Source organism: Heterodontus francisci, chromosome 11 (genome assembly GCF_036365525.1).
Source record: "Heterodontus francisci isolate sHetFra1 chromosome 11, sHetFra1.hap1, whole genome shotgun sequence".
Classification (NCBI taxonomy): domain Eukaryota; kingdom Metazoa; phylum Chordata; class Chondrichthyes; order Heterodontiformes; family Heterodontidae; genus Heterodontus; species Heterodontus francisci.
Window position 1 is genome coordinate 32,645,444 of NC_090381.1, and position 21,982 is coordinate 32,667,425.

At 44.0% G+C, this 21,982-nt stretch overlaps 1 protein-coding gene across 5 annotated transcripts in view; it reads left to right on the forward strand.

The window, feature by feature from the left end:
• LOC137374833 (inner ear-specific collagen) overlaps nt 1–21,982 on the forward strand; it is a 142,278-nt gene that overhangs the window by 97,914 nt on the left and 22,382 nt on the right. For 2 of the 5 annotated variants that reach the window (XM_068041374.1, XM_068041376.1), the window contains exon 2: nt 14,876–15,027. The exons of the other annotated variants lie outside the window; for them this stretch is intronic. The gene's annotated coding sequence lies outside the window, so the exon portion shown is untranslated. The remainder of the gene's footprint in view (nt 1–14,875; nt 15,028–21,982) is intronic. 5 annotated transcript variants of the gene reach the window in all.

The window sequence follows — 21,982 nt, forward strand, 5'->3', positions numbered from 1 at the left end:
CCTGCACTCCTTTCTCTAGGCTCATCATCCACCAAGTCCTTCTCCTTGGTGAATACTGATGCAAAGTACTCATTTAGCACCTCGCCCATTTCCTCTGGCTCCACACATGGATTCCCATCTCTGTCCTTGAGTGAGCCAACCCTTTCCCTGGTTACCCTCTTGCTCTTTATATAAGTATAAAAAGCCTTGGGATTTTCCTTAATCCTGTTTGCCAATGACTTTTCATGAGCCCTTTTAGCCCTCCTAACTCCTTGCTTAAGTTCCTTCCTACTGTCTTTATAGTCCTCAAATGCTTCGTCTGTTCCTAGCCTTCCAGCCCTTCCGAATGCTTCCTTTTTCTTTTTGACTGGTCTCACAATATCCCGTGTTATCCAAGCTTCCCAAAACTTGCCAAACTTGTCTTTCTTCCTCACAGGAACATGCTGGTCCTGGATTCTAATCAGCTGACATTTGAAAGACTCCCACATGTCAGATGTTGATTTACCCTCAAACAGCCGCCCCCAATCTAAATTCTTCAGTTCCTGCCTAATATTGTTATAATTAGCCTTCCCCCAATTTAGCACCTTCACCCGAGGACTACTCTTATCCTTATCCACAAGTACCTTAAAACCTATGGAATTATGGTCACTGCTCCCGAAATGCTCCCCCACTGAAACTTCGACCACCTGGCCGGGCTCATTCCCCAATACCAGGTCCAGAATGGCCCCATCCCTAGTTGGACTACATACTGTTTCAAGAAGCCCTCCAGGATGCTCTGGAATTGAAAGCTAGTCTCAGTAATGGTGCCATGGTACTATCATCAATTGTCATAAAAACCCATCTGGTTCACTAATATCCTTTAGGGAAGGAAACCGGCCGTCCTCACCCAGTGTGGCCTATATGTGACCCTAGACCCACAGCAATTGTGTTTTACTCTTAACTGCCCTCTGAAATGGCCTAGCAAGCCATTCAGTTGTCAAGGGCAATTAGGGATGTGCAACAAATGCTGGCCTTGCCAGCAACACGCACATCCCACAAAAGAATATAAAAAAAACTCTAATGACTTGAACACAAAAATCTAGGCTGCACTGCACTGTAATACTGAGGGAGTGCTGCAATTCCAGAGGTGCCATCTTTCGGATGAGATGTTAAACCAAGGCCCTGTCTGCTGTCTCACATAGATCCCATGTTATTTTTTTGAATAAGAGCAGGAAAGTTATCACTGGTGTCCTGGTCAATATTTATCCCTCATTCAACATTACTAAAAAAATCAGATTAATTTGTCATTATCACATAACTGTGGGGACTTGCTGTGTACAAATTGGCTGTTGAGGTTCCTACATTACAACAGTGACTACACTTCAAAAGTACTTCATTGACTGTAAAGCTCTTTGCGGCGCCCAGAGGTCATGAAAGATGCAAGTCTTTCAAGCTCATTCTGAAAACCCAAGAGGGTACAATGGGCCTTGGATTAATGTCACATCCAAAATACACATTTATTTTCCCCAAAACTAAAATAACCTCAAATATTAATATAAACCATGGACTGTATGATTGTGACAGTTGAGAATGCTATTCGTGAACCAAGGCTGACACATAAGAAATAGCGATAACCCAGGAAAAAGTATCATGAGCTATGAAAAAGTAGCCATTATTTCGTGAAAGATAGTTAGAGCCCAGAGAAAGGTGGACATACCACAGAAATGCAACTAGTATGGGACACCCACACCTTACGAAGGATATTTTAGCCTTGGAGGGGAATGCAGCTTGGATTTACCAGAATGATACCTGGACTCCAAGGGTTAAATTACGAGGAGAGATTACAAAAACTACGGTTGTATTCCTTGAAAGTTAGAAGGTTATGGGTGATCAAAGTTATCAAAATATTAAGGGGAACAGATAGGGTAGGTAGAGAGAAATTGTTTCCGCTGGTTGGGGAGTTTAGGATTCGGGGGCATCAATGCTCCATTTAAAATTTAGTTGCTGTGCACGCCCTGTTTTTTTCAGTGCGTACACCCTTTAAATTATTTTGCGCAGCAGCGCTTACATGCTATTTATCACAGATCAAGGCCTGCATTGTACCTATCAGGTTGCTGCGTGGCCTTGCAACCATACAGTTTAGCAGCAACGTTTGGGGGCATAAACTAAAAATTAGAGCCAGAGCTTTAAGAAGTGAAATTAGGAAATACTTCTGCATGCAAAGGGTGGTAGATGATTGGAATTCTTCCACAAATGACAATTGATGACAAACCAGTTGTTAATTTTAAAACTGAGATTGATAGATTTTTGTTAACCAAAGGTATTAAGGGGTATGGGGAAAAGGTGGGTATATTTTAGGTTGCAGATCAGTCAAGATCTCAATGAATTGTGGAACAGGCTCAAGGGCTAAATGGTCTACTGCTGATCCTATATTCCTGTGGGAAAAGTAGCCAAACTGGTAAAAGATGGCTAAAACCTGGGAAAAGATAGCTAGAAGCTGAGAAAAGGAAGCCAAAACCTGAGCAAAGCTGACCACAACCCAGAGAAAGGTAGTCGTAATCAACGGAATATTAGAATGTGGGAACGTGACTGGTTCTGGCATCAGCTCTTTCTTGTAACTGGAGAGAAACATACAATTAAGTCTACTACAAGCCTGTAGTAGATCCGATCACCAGCTTTCCAGCTTTAGCAACTCAGACACCTTGTTTATAAACACAGGGCCCCTTTATGAATAGTGAGCACCAACTTTTAATTTGTAGTTCAGTTTGAAGGAAGAAGAACAGCCTTTTCACCATGAGTCCAAGTATACTATCCACATGGATAGACATATGGATGAAAATGGAATAGTGTAGGTCAGATGGTTTCACAGGTCGGCGCAACATTGAGGGCCGAAGGGCCTGTTCTGCGCTGTAATGTTCTAATTCTAATTCTAATATACAGTTTGGAACCAGTTCAGCAATTGAGTTCCTGATCTATGTACTGTGTCCCTTAAATCACAGCCCAAGGGAATTGACCTCTGCTGAACCTTAGAGGTGAGGTTAGGATCTGGGAGTTCAATTGAATACTCATCCATCCAAATGTGAGGGTGTGGAGTATATTTTGGATTCCAGTATAGTTTCTGTACTTGCACTAGAGTTTGAGCACAACTCATGTCAATGATGTTGAAAGTGGAATAGTTCTCTCCAGGGGACATGGAATATCAATGACTAAAAAACTTCCTGAGATTAAGGTAATCTCCTGTAACATTTAAGGCATCGATGACCCAGTTAAAATAACAAGTGTACTTGTTAAATTGGATCACCTAACATGTGATATTAGATCCAACAGGAGACTGTCCAGGACAAACACAAATTAAAAAGACTCAGCACTGGCTAAATCAGCACAAAAAAGTATTTGGGGGAGATTTTCACTGGCTCTGCTGAGTGGAAAAAGAGTGGTAGCACCCCAAAAATCATAAGGAAAAACTCACTTTCCCATTCCCACTCCCATTCTTGATGCAGCAGGAACACTCATCTATTTCAGGTGGTGTGCAAATTGGGAGACAACTTGGAAGAGCATGTGCCTGCAGGTTTCTCCCAGTTTTATCCAGCAATATAGGTGAAGAGGACTAAAAATGGTAAGATTCAAATTACATTTGTGAGGCCAGGAGGAGCTTGTGATCTTAGCCCCTCTGGACCTACATTGCTGCCAGACAGATCAGCCTCCAGGCAGACCAGTATTGCACTGGAAAATTATAGAAGGGTATATTGAGAGTTTTGATTGGTTTTCATATGTCAAAGTTCAACTTTTCCAAGAAAATTGAGAAGTGAGTGAAATGTTAATGTCTCCAATCTGAGGGTCCAAGATACAGGAGCCAAATGTATGGGATGGTGGGGCGTAGGGCAGCGGTGGGGGGATGGGGAAAGGGTATTCAGCCACTGACTGTTTTCACAGTGAAGTTCCCCAGACCCAATGGGATTCTCTGACACATTTTACAAGGTTGTGTTGGGTGACTCAAACACGTTGAAAGTGTTTGAGAACCCATTGAAGAAAGCTATAAAACAGAAAATGCTAGAAACATACAGCAGGTCCATCAGCGTCATAGGAGATAAAAGAGAGCAAAGGTAGTTATCCCAAAACTCCCTTGTAGAATCTCTCTTTAAATGCTGACAGACCCACTTTATGTTTGTAGCATTTTCTGTTCTATCAAATTACTAACATTTGACTCTTTTTATTTGAAGAAAGTTAGCCTCCCTAAAATATTGAGATTGGCCCTTCCAATTTAGATTGAGAAACAACCAACAGCAAGAAAGATTAAAAGTAAGTATGACTGATAGTTAGCAGATAATATAAAAGGAAATGGTAAGAGCTTTTAGAAGCATATAAAAGAATATTTAGAGAGGGTAGGATCAGTCACTGATGAAGTGGGAAATCCAATAGTGCAGGATATGAGAGATAATAAATTAATATTTGTATCTGTCTTTACAAATGATTTGAGAAAGTAAATATACTAGAGGAGGATATGGAAAAGTTGTAGAGATAATTGTATAAAAGGAATGGATTCTGAACAAGTTAGAAATACACTCCTAATGGCTCCTAATGTTATTTAGTCAAGATCTTTGAAAGAAGTCGATGGGTTGGGTCTGGAGTGCAGGCAATGTAACACCTCTGTTCAAGAATGAAGAGAGGACAAACCACTTCTTAGCCTTCTCAGGTCCAGTGTAAATCATCCCAGTATATCAAGTCTCTTCTGAGTACAGCATTGTCTACATTACCACAGTGACTACACTTCAAAAGTAATTTATTGGCACTTTGGGATGTCCTAGAACAAAGAACAGTACAGCACAGGAACAGGCCATTCGGCCCTCCAAGCCTGCACCGATCTTGATGCCTGCCTAAACTAACACCTTCTGCACTTCCGGTGCCCATATCCCTCTATTCCCTTCCTATTCATATATTTGTCAAGAAGTCTCTTAAACGTCGCTATCGTATCTGCTTCCACCACCTCCCCTGGTAGCAAGTTCCAGGCACTCACCACCCTCTGTGTAAAAAAGTTGCCTCGCACATCCCCTCTAAACTTTGCCCCTCGCACCTTAAACCTATGTCCCCTAGTAACTGACTCTTCCACCCTGGGGAAAAGCTTCTGACGATCCACTCTGTCCATGCCGCTCATAACTTTGTAAACCTCTATCATGTCGCCCCTCCACCTCCGTCGTTCCAGTGAAAACAATCCGAGTTTTTCCAACCTCTCCTCATAGCTAATGCCCTCCAGACCAGGCAACATCCTGGTAAACCTCTTCTGTACCCTCTCCAAAGCCTCCACGTCCTTCTGGTAGTATGGCGACCAGAATTGCACGCAATATTCTAAGTGTGGCCTAACTAAGGTTCTGCACAGCTGCAACATGACTTGCCAATTTTTATACTCTGTGCCCCGACCGATGAAGGCAAGCATGCCGTATGCCTTCTTGACTACCTTATCCACCTGCGTTGCCACTTTCAGTGACCTGTGGACCTGTACGCCCAGATCTCTCTGCCTGTCAATACTCCGAAGGGTTCTGCCATTTACTGTATACCTCCCACCTGCATTAGACCTTCCAAAATGCATTACCTCACATTTGTCCGGATTAAACTCCATCTGCCATTTCTCCGCCCAAGTCTCCAACTGATCTATATCCTGCTGTATCCTCTGAATCATTATCCGCAACTCCACCAACCTTTGTGTCGTCCGCAAACTTACTAATCAGACCAGCTACATTTTCCTCCAAATCATTCATATATACTACAAACAGCAAAGGTCCCAGCACTGATCCCTGCGGAACACCACTAGTCACATCCCTCCATCAGAAAAACACCCATCCACTGTTACCCTCTGTCTTCTGTGACTGAGCCAGTTCTGTATCCATCTTGCCAGCTCACCTCTGATCCCGTGTGACTTCACCTTTTGCACCAGTCTGCCATGAGGGACCTTGTCAAAGGCTTTACTAATGTCCATATAGACCACATCCACCACCCTTCCCTCATCAATCATCTTTGTCACTTCCTCAAAAAACTCAATCAAATTAGTGAGACACGACCTCCCCTTCACAAAGCCATGCTGTCTCTCGCTAATAAGTTTGTTTGTTTCCAAATGGGAGTAAATCCTGTCCAGAAGAATCCTCTCTAATAGTTTCCCTACCACTGACGTAAGGCTCACCGGCCTATAATTTCCTGGATTATCCTTACCACTCTTCTTAAACAAAGGAACAACGTTGGCTATTCTCCAGTCCTCTGGGACCTCACCTGTAGCCAATGAGGATGCAAAGATTTCTGTCAAGACCCCAGCAATTTTTTCCCTTGCCTCCCTCAGTATTCTAGGTTATTCCCATCAGGCCCTGGGGACTTATCTACCTTAATGCTTTGCAAGACACCCAACACCTCCTCCTTTTTGATAATGAGATGACTGAGACTATCTGCACTCCCTTCCCTAGGCTCATCATCCACCAAGTCCTTCTCCTTGGTGAATACTGATGCAAAGTACTCATTTAGCACCTCGCCCATTTCCTCTGGCTCCACGCATAGATTCCCATCTCTGTCCTTGAGTGGGCCAACCCTTTCCCTGGTTACCCTCTTGCTCTTTATATATGTATAAAAAGCCTTGGGATTTTCCTTAATCCTGTTTGCCAATGACTTTTCATGAGCCCTTTTAGCCCTCCTAACTCCTTGCTTAAGTTCCTTCCTACTGTCTTTATATTCCTCAAGTGCTTCATCTGTTCCTCGCCTTCCAGCCCTTACAAATGCTTCCTTTTTCTTTTTGACTAGGCTCACAATATCCCGCGTTATCCAAGCTTCCCGAAACTTGCCAAACTTGTCTTCCTTCCTCACAGTAACATGCTGGTCCTGGATTCTAATCAGCTGACGTTTGAAAGACTCCCACATGTCAGATGTTGATTTACCCTCAAACAGCCGCCCCCAATCTAAATTCTTCAGTTCCTGCCTAATATTGTTATAATTAGCCTTCCCCCAATTTAGCACCTTCACCCGAGGACTACTCTTATCCTTATCCACAAGTACCTTAAAACTTATGGAATTATGGTCACTGCTCCCGAAATGCTCCCCCACTGAAACTTCGACCACCTGGCCGGGCTCATTCCCCAATACCAGGTCCAGAATGGCCCCATCCCTAGTTGGACTATCTACATACTGTTTGAAGAAGCCCTCCTGGATGCTCCTCACAAATTCTGCCCCATCCAAGCCCCTAGCACTAAGTGAGTCCCAGTCAATATTGGGGAAGTTAAAATCACCCACCACTACAACCCTGTTCCCTTTACATCTTTCCAAAATCTGTCTACATATCTGCTCCTCTACCTCCCGCTGGCTGTTGTGAGGCCTGTAGTCAACCCCCAACATCGTTACTGCACCCTTCCTATGCCTGAGCTCCACCCATATTGCCTCGCTGCATGAACTCTGAGGTATCCTCCCGCAGTACAGCTGTGATATTCTCCTTAACCAGTCATGCAACTCCCCCACCCCTTTTACATCCCCCTCTATCCCGCCTGAAGCTTCTAATGCCTGGAACATTTAGCTGCCAATCCTACCCTTCCCTCAACCAAGTCTCTGTAATAGCAACAACATCATATTTCCAAGTACTAATCCAAGCTCTAGGTTCATCTGCCTTACCTGTTATACTTCTCGCATTGAAACAAATGCACTTCAGACCACCAGTACCATCAGTCCTGATGACTTAAAAGGTATTATATAATTGCAAATTATTTTTTCCTTCTCATAACTGTAGTTCCCCTTCCCTGGCAGAATTGTGGTGAATCTACACCATACACTTTCCATGATTTTACAATCCTTTTTGTAATGGGACGCCCAAAATTGCAAATAGTGTTTTGGAGCGTGCTGAGAACATGAAAAGTGCTCTGTAAATGCAAGTATTTATGGTCACTGCAGTGGCCTTGCTAGCCCTGGCTACCAAGGGGGAGAAGCTTCAGAGTTGTTATTGAATCATTATCCAGAAATCCCAATTGGAACTATAGGTGTGGATGTCAGGTGAGGTCAGGATTGGGCTTAGTTGAGAACCCTCCACCATTGAATGCCCTGCTTACACTCGGGGGTTAATTTTAATCTCATCCACCTGGCAGGAAACTGATGGGATCAGATCAGCTGCCCATTTTACCCGGCCAGTTTTACTTCCTATTGCCTTCAAGGGAAAATAAAATCGACAGCGAGAGGTAAAACAGGCAGCCAATTTGATTTTGTAAGTTTTTCGTCGGGTGAATTGGTTAAAATTTATCCTTTCAGTGTTTGATCTCCCGTATAACAAAGGATCACTTGGTTGATATGGATTCTGTTTCCAAGCAAGAATCAACACCTTCAAGAAAGTAGGATGCAAAATGACAAAATAATTCAAATATAAAGTCAGATGCCAGATTTACTTTGTGAACTCCTCTCAATTCTTCGCTAGAAAACTTAGCACCTCTCATTTGGCCTCTATCGGAGGACTTTTTGCAATTCCATACAGGGGCAATACTTTTCACAATGTCTGCGGATTCTAATATTGACTGTCAAGGCCTTCATACAATAACTAAACATGACAATGGTACTGTGTATTTCAGCAACTGACCCAACAGTTCAGATTAGTTAAGTTGAAAAAAGGAACTGGGCCACTGAGCAATTCTATATCTAATACAAGCAAGCTACCGCCATCCAATTTCTTTGTACTTTAAGAACTGAAAAATCTGTTAGGCCCAATTAATCTGTCCATTTTGAACAGCTCAATCCCATCTTCTCACTATATGCCTCAGCCTCACCCTCTCAACATATCTCTCAGCCCATCTTCTCCCCAAATACCCCTTAATTCCTTCTCTCTCCAGATCCCATTTATGCCATCCACATCAATGTCTTTTTTTCTTACTAACTTTCTCTGTTTCTCTCCTCATTATGTTATTAGTTTTAAGCTGCAGAAAGTTGTGTCAGTGACCCAAGAGACGACTAATCATGTGTGAATATTGACATCGAGTCTCAGCAAGCAATTTGACTGCTGCTAACATCACAGTTGAGCCCGATTTACTAGCAATGTCAGAGAAAATCTTCATCAATACATTCAATTCTACTTTGTATTGGTCTGCTCTGGATGATGCCTGACCGTCCACTTTAAACCTTCTAGTCAGTCATAACCCTTCATCATCTAGGATGGCACTACCATTGTGCTAAACAGGTCAAACTAAAGACTGATCAAGCAGCTCATTGGACATCCTTGAGGCACTGCAAGACATCAGCAATAACAGAATTGTATATCACCAGATTCTCTAACCTAATTACATAGCACATCCAACGGTCTTCCATTACAATTAAAATGGAGTCCATGCCTGGTGTAATGGCAATTGTTGAAGGGCATAACGGGAGCTGCATCATGCATACCTTAGAATAAGGTGCACACGAGCACAAAAGATAGTCAGCTATAGACAAAGCTAAATGGTCCCATAACCAACAGATCAGAGCAATGCCCTGTAGTCCGCCCACATCTAGCTGAAGATAGTATGATGGTGGGTAAACAGACACCTAACAGGAGGAGAAAGCTCCTTGAAGATCAACCATGATGGAGCTCACCCATGAAAAAGCCAATTTGGTTCACTCCATATGACATTAAGAAGTGACTGAGTACCACTGGGTACACTGAAGGCAATGGGTCCTGTCTGTAGTGCTGTAAACTTACAGAGCAGAACTAGATGATCCCCCCCCCCCCCCCAGTTCAGTTGTTCCAGTGCAGTCTGTCCACAAATATGAAAAATTGTCCTATCTACCAAGAACAGGAAAAAACTAACCCAAACAATTACCACCTTTTAACTGTCTCCCAATCATCAAGAAAATGATGGAGAGTCATCAAAAGTGCTATCAAGCGACATCTACTTATTGTTACGAAAGTGCCTCTGTTTTATTAAATATATTTTTTGAGGATTAATTTTTGAAAGATTGAAGAAATGTTAAACTTTGGGGTTTTCAAAGGAAGTCATGTAAAGGCCACTTGACTTTGAAAATCAGTCCCTGGAAATGTTTTTAAAAGGGGCACTGAGAGGTCTTGTGAGGAAAACAAGCCTTTCTGGGAAACCACCTGACTTCCAGCAACAATAACAAGCCTTTCTGGGAAACCAACTGTCTTCCAGATCAATAAACAACAGCAAACTTTGGACACCTGGAGAAGTTGTTTACAAAGAAGTGACAGGTCAAGATTGATAGAGGTCAAAAGGTTGACCTCCTGTTGTTGGTTTCACTTTTGAATTGTTTTGAGTTGGGGTTGAACTGTATAAAAAGGGAGAGAACTTCCAAGGAGAGAAGAGAATTCCCAAGGAAGGATAGAAAACCGCAACCCAGCTCAGCTTTCCAGCACCTCTCTAAAAGACTCTGAGAAGACTCATCTCATCTCCTGTCTATGAAGAAAAGCCTGCTAAATTATTTCTCAATGCCACCTGAAAAGAACTGTTCTAAAAATTCCCAGTGATCCATCTATATGTACTCAGAGGCCAGACTGTATGCCAGTTTTGGAACATAACATATCTCATCTGCTCTTTCTTCAAGAATGAAAGAGTATTCAGCCGAAGTGTTTTTTGTCTGTAATAGAGCTCCATAAACAAAAATCCCTTTATTTTTCTGGTTAACTAATATATGTGTGAGTGTGAGGGGTTAAGGTAAACAGGGAACTTTAATATTTCAATCTCTGTGTTTGTGCTTTAATTCATTACTAATTAAGACTTGTTTTATAATAAACTGATAATTTTGTTGTTTGTTAAAGAAACCTGGTTGGTATGTCTTATTCTGGGATAAATTAGACTCTGATTGACCAGATCGGTAAGTGGGAAAAAATGTAAATATATGTTGTGACCCGTGGAGAAGTGGAACTAGAATTAACCATGCACTCCTTCTGCCTCGGTTGTAACACTATCAAAAAACCTGCTCACTTATGCAAAGGTTGGATTCTGCAAAACCATTTGACTACAAACCCCATCACAGCCTTAATCTCAAAATGGACACAAGAGCCTAATTCCAGCCGAAAGATGAGAGCAGCTGTCCTCAATATCAAGACATTACTGAGTATGGCTTCAAGGAGCCCGAGCAAAACTGAGGTCATTTGAGGGTTAAGGGGAGTCACATTTGCCACACATTCACCGACATGCTTCAGGAAATTTTTTAATAAAGTCTTAGGTTACTATTAATATGAAGTTAACAGCACACTGTTCTTTCTGATCCTTGCAGGTCTTCAGTTTCTTCAAAACCAAGTATGCAATATCAGCAAAGTAACTTCAGACAAATATCAACTATAGTTGAAGTTTCAATGCAATGTGTTGTTCACTTAAAAGTACTTGATATAAATTGTTTCTGATTTATATGATATGGCAATTATACACAATGCAGCTAATTATACACAATACAGCTATGTATGTTAAGGTGCCATCTCAGGCTCTGTTGTAGTCCACTTGCAAGGTTGATAATTGGATGAGTCTATATGGCATTAAGAAGTGGCTGAGCACTGGGCACTGAGCAAAGGCTATTACAGGGTTGTGAATTCAAGTTTAACTCCAGAGACTTGAGCACGTAATCTAGGCTGACACTTACGTGCTGCATTGTCAGAGGTTCTATCTTTCAAAGAAGACATTAAACCAAGGCCCCATCTGCCCTTTTGGGTGGATGTTAAAGTTTCTCTTGATCGTATTGGAAGAAGAGCCGGGGAGTTCTCCTGTTGTCGTGGCCAATATCTGTCCCTGAACCAACATCACCAAAAAAACGAATAGAGAAGCAAAATACTGAGGATGCTGGAAATCTGAAAATAAAACAGAAAATGCTGGAGATGTTCAGCATATGTGGAGAGAGAAACAGAGTGGAGGTTTCAGGTGAATGACATTTCGTCAGAACTGATCAACTGAGTACAAAGAACAGTACAGCACAGGAACAGGCCATTTGGCCCCCCAAGCCAGCGCCGATCTTGATGCCTGCCTAAACTAAAACCTTCTGCACTTCCGGGGACTGTATCCCTCTATTCCCATCCTAATCATGTATTTGTCAAGATGCCTCGTAAACGTCGCTATTGCACCTGCTTCCACCACCTCCCCCGGCAGCAAGTTCCAGGCACTCATCATCCTCTGTGTAAAGAACTTGCCTCGTACATTCCCTCTAAACTTTTTCCCTCGCACCTTAAACCTATGTCCCCTAGTAACTGACTCTTCCACCCTGGGAAAAAGCTTCTGACGATCCACTCTGTCCATGCCGCTCATAACTTTGTAAACCTCTATCATGTCACCCCTCCACCTCCATCGTTCCAGTGAAAACAATCCGAGTTCATCCAACCTCTCCTCATAGCTAATGCCCTCCAGACCAGGCCACATCCTCGTAAACCTCTTCTGTACCCTCTCCTAAGCCTCCACGTTCTTCTGGTAGTGTGGCGACCAGAATTGCATGCAATATTCTAAGTGTGGCATAACTAAAGTTCTGTACAGCTGCAACATGACTTGCCAATTTTTATACTCTATGCCCCGACCGATAAAGGCAAGCATGCCCTATGCCTTCTTGACTACCTTATCCATCTGCATTGCCACTTTCAGTGACCTGTGGACCTGTACGCCCAGATCTCTCTGCCTGTCAATACTCCGAAGGGTTCTGCCATTTACTGAATACTTCCCACCTGCATTAGACCTTCCAAAATGCATGACCTCATTTTTGTCCGGGTTAAACTCCATCTGCCATTTCTCCGCCCAAGTCTCCAACCGATCTATATCCTGCTGTATCCTCTGACAATCCTCATCACTATCCGCAACACCACCAACCTTTGTGTCGTCCGCAAACTTACTAATCAGACCAGCTACATTTTCCTCCAAATCATTTATATATACTACAAACAGCAAAGGTCCCAGCACTGATCCCTGCGGAACACCACTAGTCAGATCCCTCCATTCAGAAAAGCACCCTTCCACTGCTACCCTCTGTCTTCCATGACCGAACCAGTTCTGTATCCATCTTGCCAGCTCACCTCTGATCCCGTGTGACTTCACCTTTTGTACTCGTCTGCCATGAGGGACCTTGTCAAAGGCTTTACTAATGTCCATATAGACAACATCCACTGCCCTTCCTTCATCAATCATCTTCATCACTTCCTCAAAAAACTCAATCACGTTAGTGAGACACAACCTCCCCTTCACAAAACCATGCTGCCTCTCGCTAATAAGTTCGTTTGTTTCCAAATGGGAGTAAATCCTGTCCCGAAGAATCCTCTCTAATAATTTCTCTACCACTGACGTAAGGCTCACCGGCCTATAACTTCCTGGATTATCCTTGCTACCCTTCTTAAACAAACGAACAACATTGGCTATTCTCCAGTCCTCTGGGACCTCACCTGTAGCCAATGAGGATACAAAGATTTCTGTCAAGGCCCCAGCAATTTGTTCCCTTGCCTCCCTCAGTATTCTGGGGTAGATCCCATCAGGCCCTGGGGACTTATCTACCTTAATGCTTTGCAAGACGCCCAACACCTCCCTTTTTGATAACGACACGACCGAGACTATCTTCACTCCCTTCCCCAGACTCATCATCCACCAAGTCCTTCTGTTTGGTGAATACTGATGCAAAGTACTCATTTAGTACCTCGTCCATTTCCTCTGGCTCCACACATAGATTCCCTCCTCTGTCCTTGAGTGGGCCAATTCTTTCCCTGGTTACCCTCTTGCTCTTTATATACATATAAAAAGCCTTGTGATTTTCCTTAATCCTGTTTGCCAATGACTTTTCATGATCCCTTTTAACCCTCCTGACTCCTTGCTTAAGTTCCTTCCTACTGTCTTTATATTCCTCAAGGGCTTCCAGCCCTTACAAATGCTTCCTTTTTCTTTTTGACTGGGCTCACAATATCCCGCGTTATCCAAGGTTCCCGAAACTTGCCAAACTTATCCTTCTTCCTCACAGGAACATGCCGGTCCTGGATTCTAATCAACTGACGTTTGAAAGACTCCCACATGTCAGATGTTGATTTACCCTCAAACAGCCGCCCCCTATCTAAATTCTTCAGTTCCTGCCTAATATTATTATAATTAGCCTTCCCCCAATTTAGCACCTTCACCCGAGGACTACTGTTATCCTTATACACAAGTACCTTAAAACTTATGGAATTATGGTCACTGTTCCCGAAATGCTCCCCTACTGAAACTTCGACCAGCTGGCCGGGCTCATTCCCCAATACCAGGTCCAGTATGGCCCCGTCCCTAGTTGGACTATCTACATATTGTTTCAAGAAGCCCTCCTGGATGCTCCTTACAAATTCTGCCCCATCCAAGCCCCTAGCACTAAGTGAGTCCCAGTCAATATTGGGGAAGTTAAAATCACCCACCACTACAACCCTGTTACCTTTACATCTTTCCAAAATCTGTCTACATATCTGCTCCTCTACCTCCCGCTGGCTGTTGTGAGGCCTGTAGTAAACCCCCAACATCGTGACTGCACCCTTCCTATTCCTGAGCTCCACCCATTTTGCCTCGCTGCATGACCCTCCGAGGTGTCCTCCCGCAGTACAGTTGTGATATTCTCCTTAACCAGTCATGCAACTCCCCCACCGCTTTTACATCCCCCTCTATCCCGCCTGAAGATTCTAAATCCCGGAACATTTAGCTGCCAATCCTGTCCTTCCCTCAACCAAGTCTCTGTAATAGCAACAACATCATAGTTCCAAGAGTCTCTGTAATAGCAACAACATCATAGTTCCAAGTATTTCCAGCATTTTCTGTTTTTATACCAACCAAAAAAAAAATTATCATGTCATTGCTGTTGAGCACATTGGATGCTGTGTTTTCTACATTGCAACAGTAAATACATTAAAGTAATTAATTGAGTGCTTTGGGACATCTTGAAATTGTGAAAGGCGCTATATAAATGCAAGTTATTTCTTTAACTGCTGTATTTAATGTGTTTATCCTATTAGGTCAGTCTACTGCACTGCATGTGCTCAAACTTTTCTGTCTGAGACTCTTCTGCACCACCCATTTCTAAACTGCCAGTTGTAGAAGCAGGCAAAGGCTATCCTTATTGACGGAATATGATCTTGGAACTGATAGATCAATCAGTGGCTTAGAGGTGAGAAAGGGTGCCAAACAGGGAGAAGCATTTCCTTGTATCCTGTCTGACAGTGTAGAAGTGTGGTAAGCAGAGCCTCCCCAGATACAGATGCAGGATTTCAAGTCTTGGACAGACTTTATAAAAAGTTAAAACTTGCTGAGGGGAAGGAGTGTTTTATGTGAAAGGAAACTGAGCTTGTTGGAATCAGTTTTATTGATGGAGGAGATGTGTGAGTTCCAAGAGATGTCAGAAAAAATAACCCTACAATTGGTAATATTAGTCAATGAATGGTTTACACATTCAAATTACATTTGGCAAGAATCAATGACAACTTATATTTATATAGCACTCTTAACATAATAAAACATCCCAAGGTGCTTCACAGGAGCATTGTAAAACAAAATATGACACCAAGACACGTAAGGAGATATTAGGTTAGATGACCAAAAGCTTAGTCAAAGAGGTAGGTTTTAAGAGTGTCTTAAAGCAGGAAAGTGTGGTAAAGAGGTGGAGAGGTGTAGGGAGGGAAATCCAGAGCTTAGGACCTAAGCAACTGAAGGCGTGGTCACCAGTGATGGAGTGATTCAAATCAGGGATGCTCAAGAGGACAGAATTTGAGGAGTGCAAATATCTCAGAGGGTTGTAGGGCTGGAGGAGATTACAGAGATGGGGAGGAGCAAGGCCATGGAGGGATTTGAAAACAAGAATGAGAATTTTAAAATTAAGACCTTGCTTGGCCAGGAGCCAATGTAGGACAGCGAGCACAGGGGTGTTAGGTGAACAGGGTTTGGTGTGAGTTAAAACACGGGCAGCAGAGTTTTGGATTAGTCAAACCAACCACCAGATCTGACTAATAGAAGAGCAAAATACTGCGGATGTTGGAAATATGAACTAAAAACAGAAAATGCTGGAAATATCTTGGGAATGCTTAGAGATGTAATAGTATTAAGCAAGGCAGGTAAAGGGGGAAGGTCTGTGATCGAGTGAAGGCAGGGGAAATTAAATGACCAAAGGGATCATAGTGCAAGACAAAAAGAGATAGTAATGCCACAAGTAAAGCCACAAAAGGTGTTTCTAGAGTAGGTGTAAATGGGCAAGCAGAATCACCACCAATAGCTGCCGTCCAAAAAAAGGCACAGAGGTTATAATTTGAAATGTTTGAAATTAGTGTTGAGAAGGCTGTAAAGCATATAGTCGAAAAATTAGGTGCTATTCTTCAAGCTTAGGTTGATATTCATTGGAACAGTGCAGGAGGCTGAGAACAGAAATGTGAGTGGAGTGAAGAATTGAAATGACAGGCGATCAGATGGTCAGGATCAGGCTTGTGGACGAGATGGCGATGTTCCACAAAACAGTCAACCAATCTGCATTCGGGCTCCCCAGTGTAGAGGAGACCACACTGTGAGCAACGAATGCAGTATATTAAATTGAAAGACATACGTGGAAATTGCTGTTTCACCTGGAAGGATTGTTTGGGGCCTTGGACATTGAGAAGGGAGGAGGTACAAGGGTAAGTGTTTTTTTTTATTAGAATATTACAGCGCAGTACAGGCCCTTCGGCCTTCGATGTTGCGCCGACCTGTGAAACCATCTGACCTACACTATTCCATTTTCATCCATATGTCTATCCAATGACCACTTAAATGCCCTTAAAGTTGGCGAGTCTACTACTGCTGCAGGCAGGGCGTTCCACGCCCCTACTACTCTGAGTAAAGAAACTACCTCTGACATCTGTCCTATATCTATCACCCCTCAACTTAAAGCTATGTCCCCTCATGTTTGCCATCACCATCCGAGGAAAAAGACTCTCACTATCCACCCTATCTAACCCTCTGATTATCTTATATGTCTCTATTAAGTCACCTCTCCTCCTCCTTCTCTCCAACGAAAACAACCTCAAGTCCCTCAGCCTTTCCTCGTAAGACCTTCCCTCCATACCAGGCAACATCCTAGTAAATCTCCTCTGCACCCTTTCCATAGCTTCCACATCCTTCCTATAATGCGGTGACCAGAACTGCACGCAATACTCCAGGTGCGGTCTCACCAGAGTTTTGTACAGCTGCAGCATGACCTCGTGGCTCCGAAACTCGATCCCCCTACTAATAAAAGCTAACACACCATATGCCTTCTTAACAGCCCTATTAACCTGGGTAGCAACCTTCAGGGATTTATGTACCTGGACACCAAGATCTCTCTGTTCATCTACACTACCAAGAATCTTCCCATTAGCCAAGTACTCTGCATTCCTGTTACTCCTTCCAAAGTGAATCACCTCGCACTTTTCCGCATTAAACTCCATTTGCCATCTCTCAGCCCAGCTCTGCAGCCTATCTATGTCCCTCTGTACCCTACGACATCCTTCGGCACTATCCACAACTCCACCGACCTTAGTGTCATCTGCAAATTTACTAACCCACCCTTCTACACCCTCTTCCAGGTCATTTATAAAAATGACAAACAGCAGTGGCCCCAAAGCAGATCCTGGCGATATACCACTAGTAACTAAACTCCAGGATGAACATTTGCCATCAATCACCACCCTCTGTCTTCTTTCAGCTAGCCAATTTCTGATCCAAAGCTCTAAATCACCTTCAACCCCATACTTCCGTATTTTCTGCAATAGCCTACCGTGGGGAACCTTATCAAACGCCTTACTGAAATCCATATACACCACATCCACTGCTTTACCCTCATCCACCTGTTTGGTCACCTTCTCGAAAAACTCAATAAGGTTTGTGAGGCACGACCTACCCTTCACAAAACCGTGCTGACTATCGCTAATGAACTTATTCTTTTCTAGATGATTATAAATCCTGTCTCTTATAACCTTTTCCAACATTTTACCCACAACCGAAGTAAGGCTCACAGGTGTTATTATTACCAGGGCTGTCTCTAATCCCCTTCTTGAACAAGGGGACAACATTTGCTATCCTCCAGTCTTCCGGCACTATTCCTGTCGACAATGACGACATAAAGATCAAGGACAAAGGCTCTGCAATCTCCTCCCTAGCTTCCCAGAGAATCCTAGGATAAATCCCATCTGGCCCAGGGGACTTATCTATTTTCACACTTTCCAAAATTGCTAACACCTCCTCCTTGTGAACCTCAATCCCATCTAGCCTAGTAGCCTGAATCTCAGTATTCTCCTCAACAACATTTTGTTTCTCTACTGTAAATACTGACGAAAAATATTCATTTAACGCTTCCCCTATCTCCTCTGATTCCACACACAACTTCCCACTACTATCCTTGATTGGCCCTAACCTATCTCTAGTCATTCTTTTATTCCTGATATACCTATAGAAAGCCTTAGGATTTTCCCTGATCCTATCCGCCAATGACTTCTCGTGTCCTCTCCTTGCTCTTCTTAGCTCTCCCTTTAGATCCTTCCTGGCTAGCTTGTAACTCTCAAGCGCCCTAACTGAGCCTTCACGTCTCATCCTAACATAAGCCTTCTTCTTCCTCTTGACAAGCTCTTCAACTTCTTTAGTAAACCACGGCTCCCTCGCTCAACAACTTCCTCCCTGCCTGACAGGTACATACTTATCAAGGACACGCAGTAGCTGCTCCTTGAATAAGCTCCACATTTCGATTGTTCCCATCCCCTGCAGTTTCCTTCCCCAACCTGCGCATCCTAAATCTTGCCTAATCGCATCATAATTTCCTTTCCCCCAGCTATAATTCTTGCCTTGCGGTATATACCTGTCCCTGCCCATCGCTAAGGTAAACCTAACCGAATTGTGATCACTATCACCAAAGTGCTCACCTACATCTAAATCTAACACCTGGCCAGGTTCATTACCCAGTACCAAATCCAATGTGGCATCGCCCCTGGTTGGCCTGTCTACATACTGTGTCAGAAAACCCTCCTGCACACACTGGACAAAAGCTGACCCATCTAAAGTACTCGAACTATAGTATTTCCAGTCAATATTTGGAAAGTTAAAGTCCCCCATAACAACTACCCTGTTACTCTCGCCCCTGTCGAGAATCATCTTCGCTATCCTTTCCTCTACATCTCTGGAACTATTCGGAGGTCTATAAAAGACTCCCAACAGGGTGACTTCACCTCTCCTGTTTCTAACCTCGGCCCATACTACCTCAGTAGACGAGTCCTCAAATGTCCTTTCTGTCGCTGTAATACTCTCCTTGATTAACAATGCCACAACCCCCCCTCTTTTACCATCTTCTCTGTTCTTACTAAAACATCTAAATCCCGGAACCTGCAACATCCACTCCTGCCCCTGCTCTACCCATGTCTCCGAAATGGCCACTACATCGAGATCCCAGGTACCAACCCATGCTGCAAGCTCACCCACCTTATTCCGGATGCTCCTGGCGTTGAAGTAGACACACTTTACAGCAGGTTCTTGCTTGCCAGTGCCCTCTTGCGTCCTTGTAACCTTATCCCTGACCTCACTACTCTCAACATCCTGTACACTGGCACTACAATTTAGGTTCCCATTCCCCTGCTGAATTTGTTTAAACCCCTCCGAAGAGCACTAGCAAATCTCCCCCGCAGGATATTGGTACCCCTCTGGTTCAGGTGAAGACCATCCTGTTTGTAGAGGTCCCACCTACCCCAGAAAGAGCCCCAATAATCCAGGAAACCAAAACCCTCCCTCCTGCACCATCCCTGCAGCCACGTGTTCAACTCCTCTCTCTCCCTATTCCTCGCTTCGCTATCACGTGGCACGGGCAACAACCCAGAGATAACAACTCTGTTTGTTCTCGCTCTAAGCTTCCACCCTAGCTCCCTGAATTTCTGTCTTCAATCCCCATCTCTCTTCCTACCTCTGTCGTTGGTGCCTATGTGGACCACGACTTGGGGCTGCTCCCCCTCCCCCCTAAGGATCCCAAAAACACAATCCGAGACACACGAACCCTGGCACCTGGGAGGCAACACACCAACCGTGAGTCTCTCTCGTTCCCACAGAACCTCCTGTCTGTTCCCCTACTATGGAGTCCCCAATGACTAATGCTCTGCTCCTCTTCCCCCTTCCCTTCTGAGCAACAGGGACAGACTCTGTGCCAGATACCTGTACTCCATTGCTTACCCCTGGTAAGTCGTCCCCCGCAACAGTATCCAAAACGGTATACCTGTTGTTGAGGGAAACGGCCACAGGGGATCCCTGCACGGCCTGCTGGTTCCCTCTCCTTCCCCTGACGGTAACCCATCTACCTACTTCTTTTACCTGAGGTGTGACTACCTCCCCATAACTCCTCTCAATAACCCCCTCCGCCTCCTGAATGATCCGAAGTTCATCCAGAACTCCGCGGTTCTCGAGGAGCTGGAGTTGGGTGCACTTCCCGCAGATGCAGTCAGCAGGGACACTCTTGGCGACCCTTACCTCCCACATTCTGCAGGAGGAACATACAACTGCCTTAACTTCCATTCCCACTATTCTAAATTCCCAACAAATCTACTGAAAAACCAAAAAAAAAAGTTAGAACTTGTTAGGTTAGCAATCCAACGGACAGAACTTCTTAAATAAAAAGCTTACCTTATCAACACACCAGAGTCCTTTTTTTTGGTTATAGGAGGAGGGTGGGTGGGAGACACTACATGTGCCTCGGGTACAGCCACCACCCAAATATATAGTTTTTTCTTACCCAGCAGTCCCCTGGTCCTCCGAAAACAAAAGGGAATTAACTTTTAACTTACTCTGAAATTGACTTCCCAGCTGTAGGTTCGCTCCGCACCTCAGCTACTGTCAAAGCTGCTGCCACCTCCAGTGCCTCTCCTGCACTTGCATTAGAAGGTACCTTGGGAAGGTGAGGAGTTTAAGGTGCGGATCGGGTGCCGCGGACGGAATGGTTCCTTCGGAAGCTGAAAAGAGAGGGGAGGATGTATTTCATGATGGAGGTGACAGAAATAGTGGAGGTTGATCCCTTGAATGCAGAGGCTGGTCGGGGGAGGTGTGGGGTAGTGTGGTAAGGTAAGGACAAGGAGAACCCTACCTTGATTCTGAGGGGGTGGAAAGGGTGAGAGCACAAGTGCGGAAAGTGGGACAGACATGGTCGAAGGCCCTGTCAACCACTGTGGGGGGAATGCTTGATTGAGGAAAAAGGAAGACGTATCAGAAGCACTGTTTTGGAAAGTTGCATCATCAGAGCTGATGTAACAGAGAAGGAGAAACTGGGAGAATGAAATAGAGTCCTTATAAGAAGCGTGATGTGAGGAAGTGAAGTCAAGGTAGCTTTGAGAATTAGTGGGCCTATAGTGAACATTGGTCGATCGCCTATCCGTAGAAATGGAGATATAGAAGTTGAGGAAAGGAAGGCAAGAGTCAGAGATGGACCATGTGAAGACAAGGGAATGGTGGAGATTGGAAGCAAAATTGATGAGATTTTCCAATTCAGGTTGAGAGCAGGAAATGGCACCGATACAGTTTTCAATCTACTGAAAAAGACTTCAGAGAGAGGATCTGAGTAGGACTGGAACAAAGAATATTCCACATTTCCCACGGAAAGGCTGACATAGTTAGGACCCGTATAGGTTCCCATAGCAACACCTTTTATTTGGAGGAAGTGAGTTGTTCAATGTGAGAACAAGTTCAGCCAGGCAGAGGAGGGTGATGGTGGATGGGGATTGATTGAGCCTCCATTCAAGGAAGAAGCGGAGAGCCCTCAGACCATCCTGGTGGGGGTTGGAGGTATAGAGTGATTGGACGTCCATGGTGAAAAGCAGATGGTTAGGGCCCAGAAACTGGAAACTGTTTAAAGTGGCAGAGGGCGCCGGAAGACTTACAGATGTAGTTAGGAAGAATCCAGACAAGAGGAGAAAAAAAGAGTTGAGATAGGAAGAAATCACTCCAATTTCTGGTGACAACTCACTGACCTGAAATGCTATTTATGTTCAACTTTCCACAGATGCTGACAGACCTGCTGAGTATTTCCAGAATTTTTTGTTTTTAAGCCAGATTTGCCTGTTCTGTTGCATGGGATCCGTGCTTGGCACATTCGGCAGATG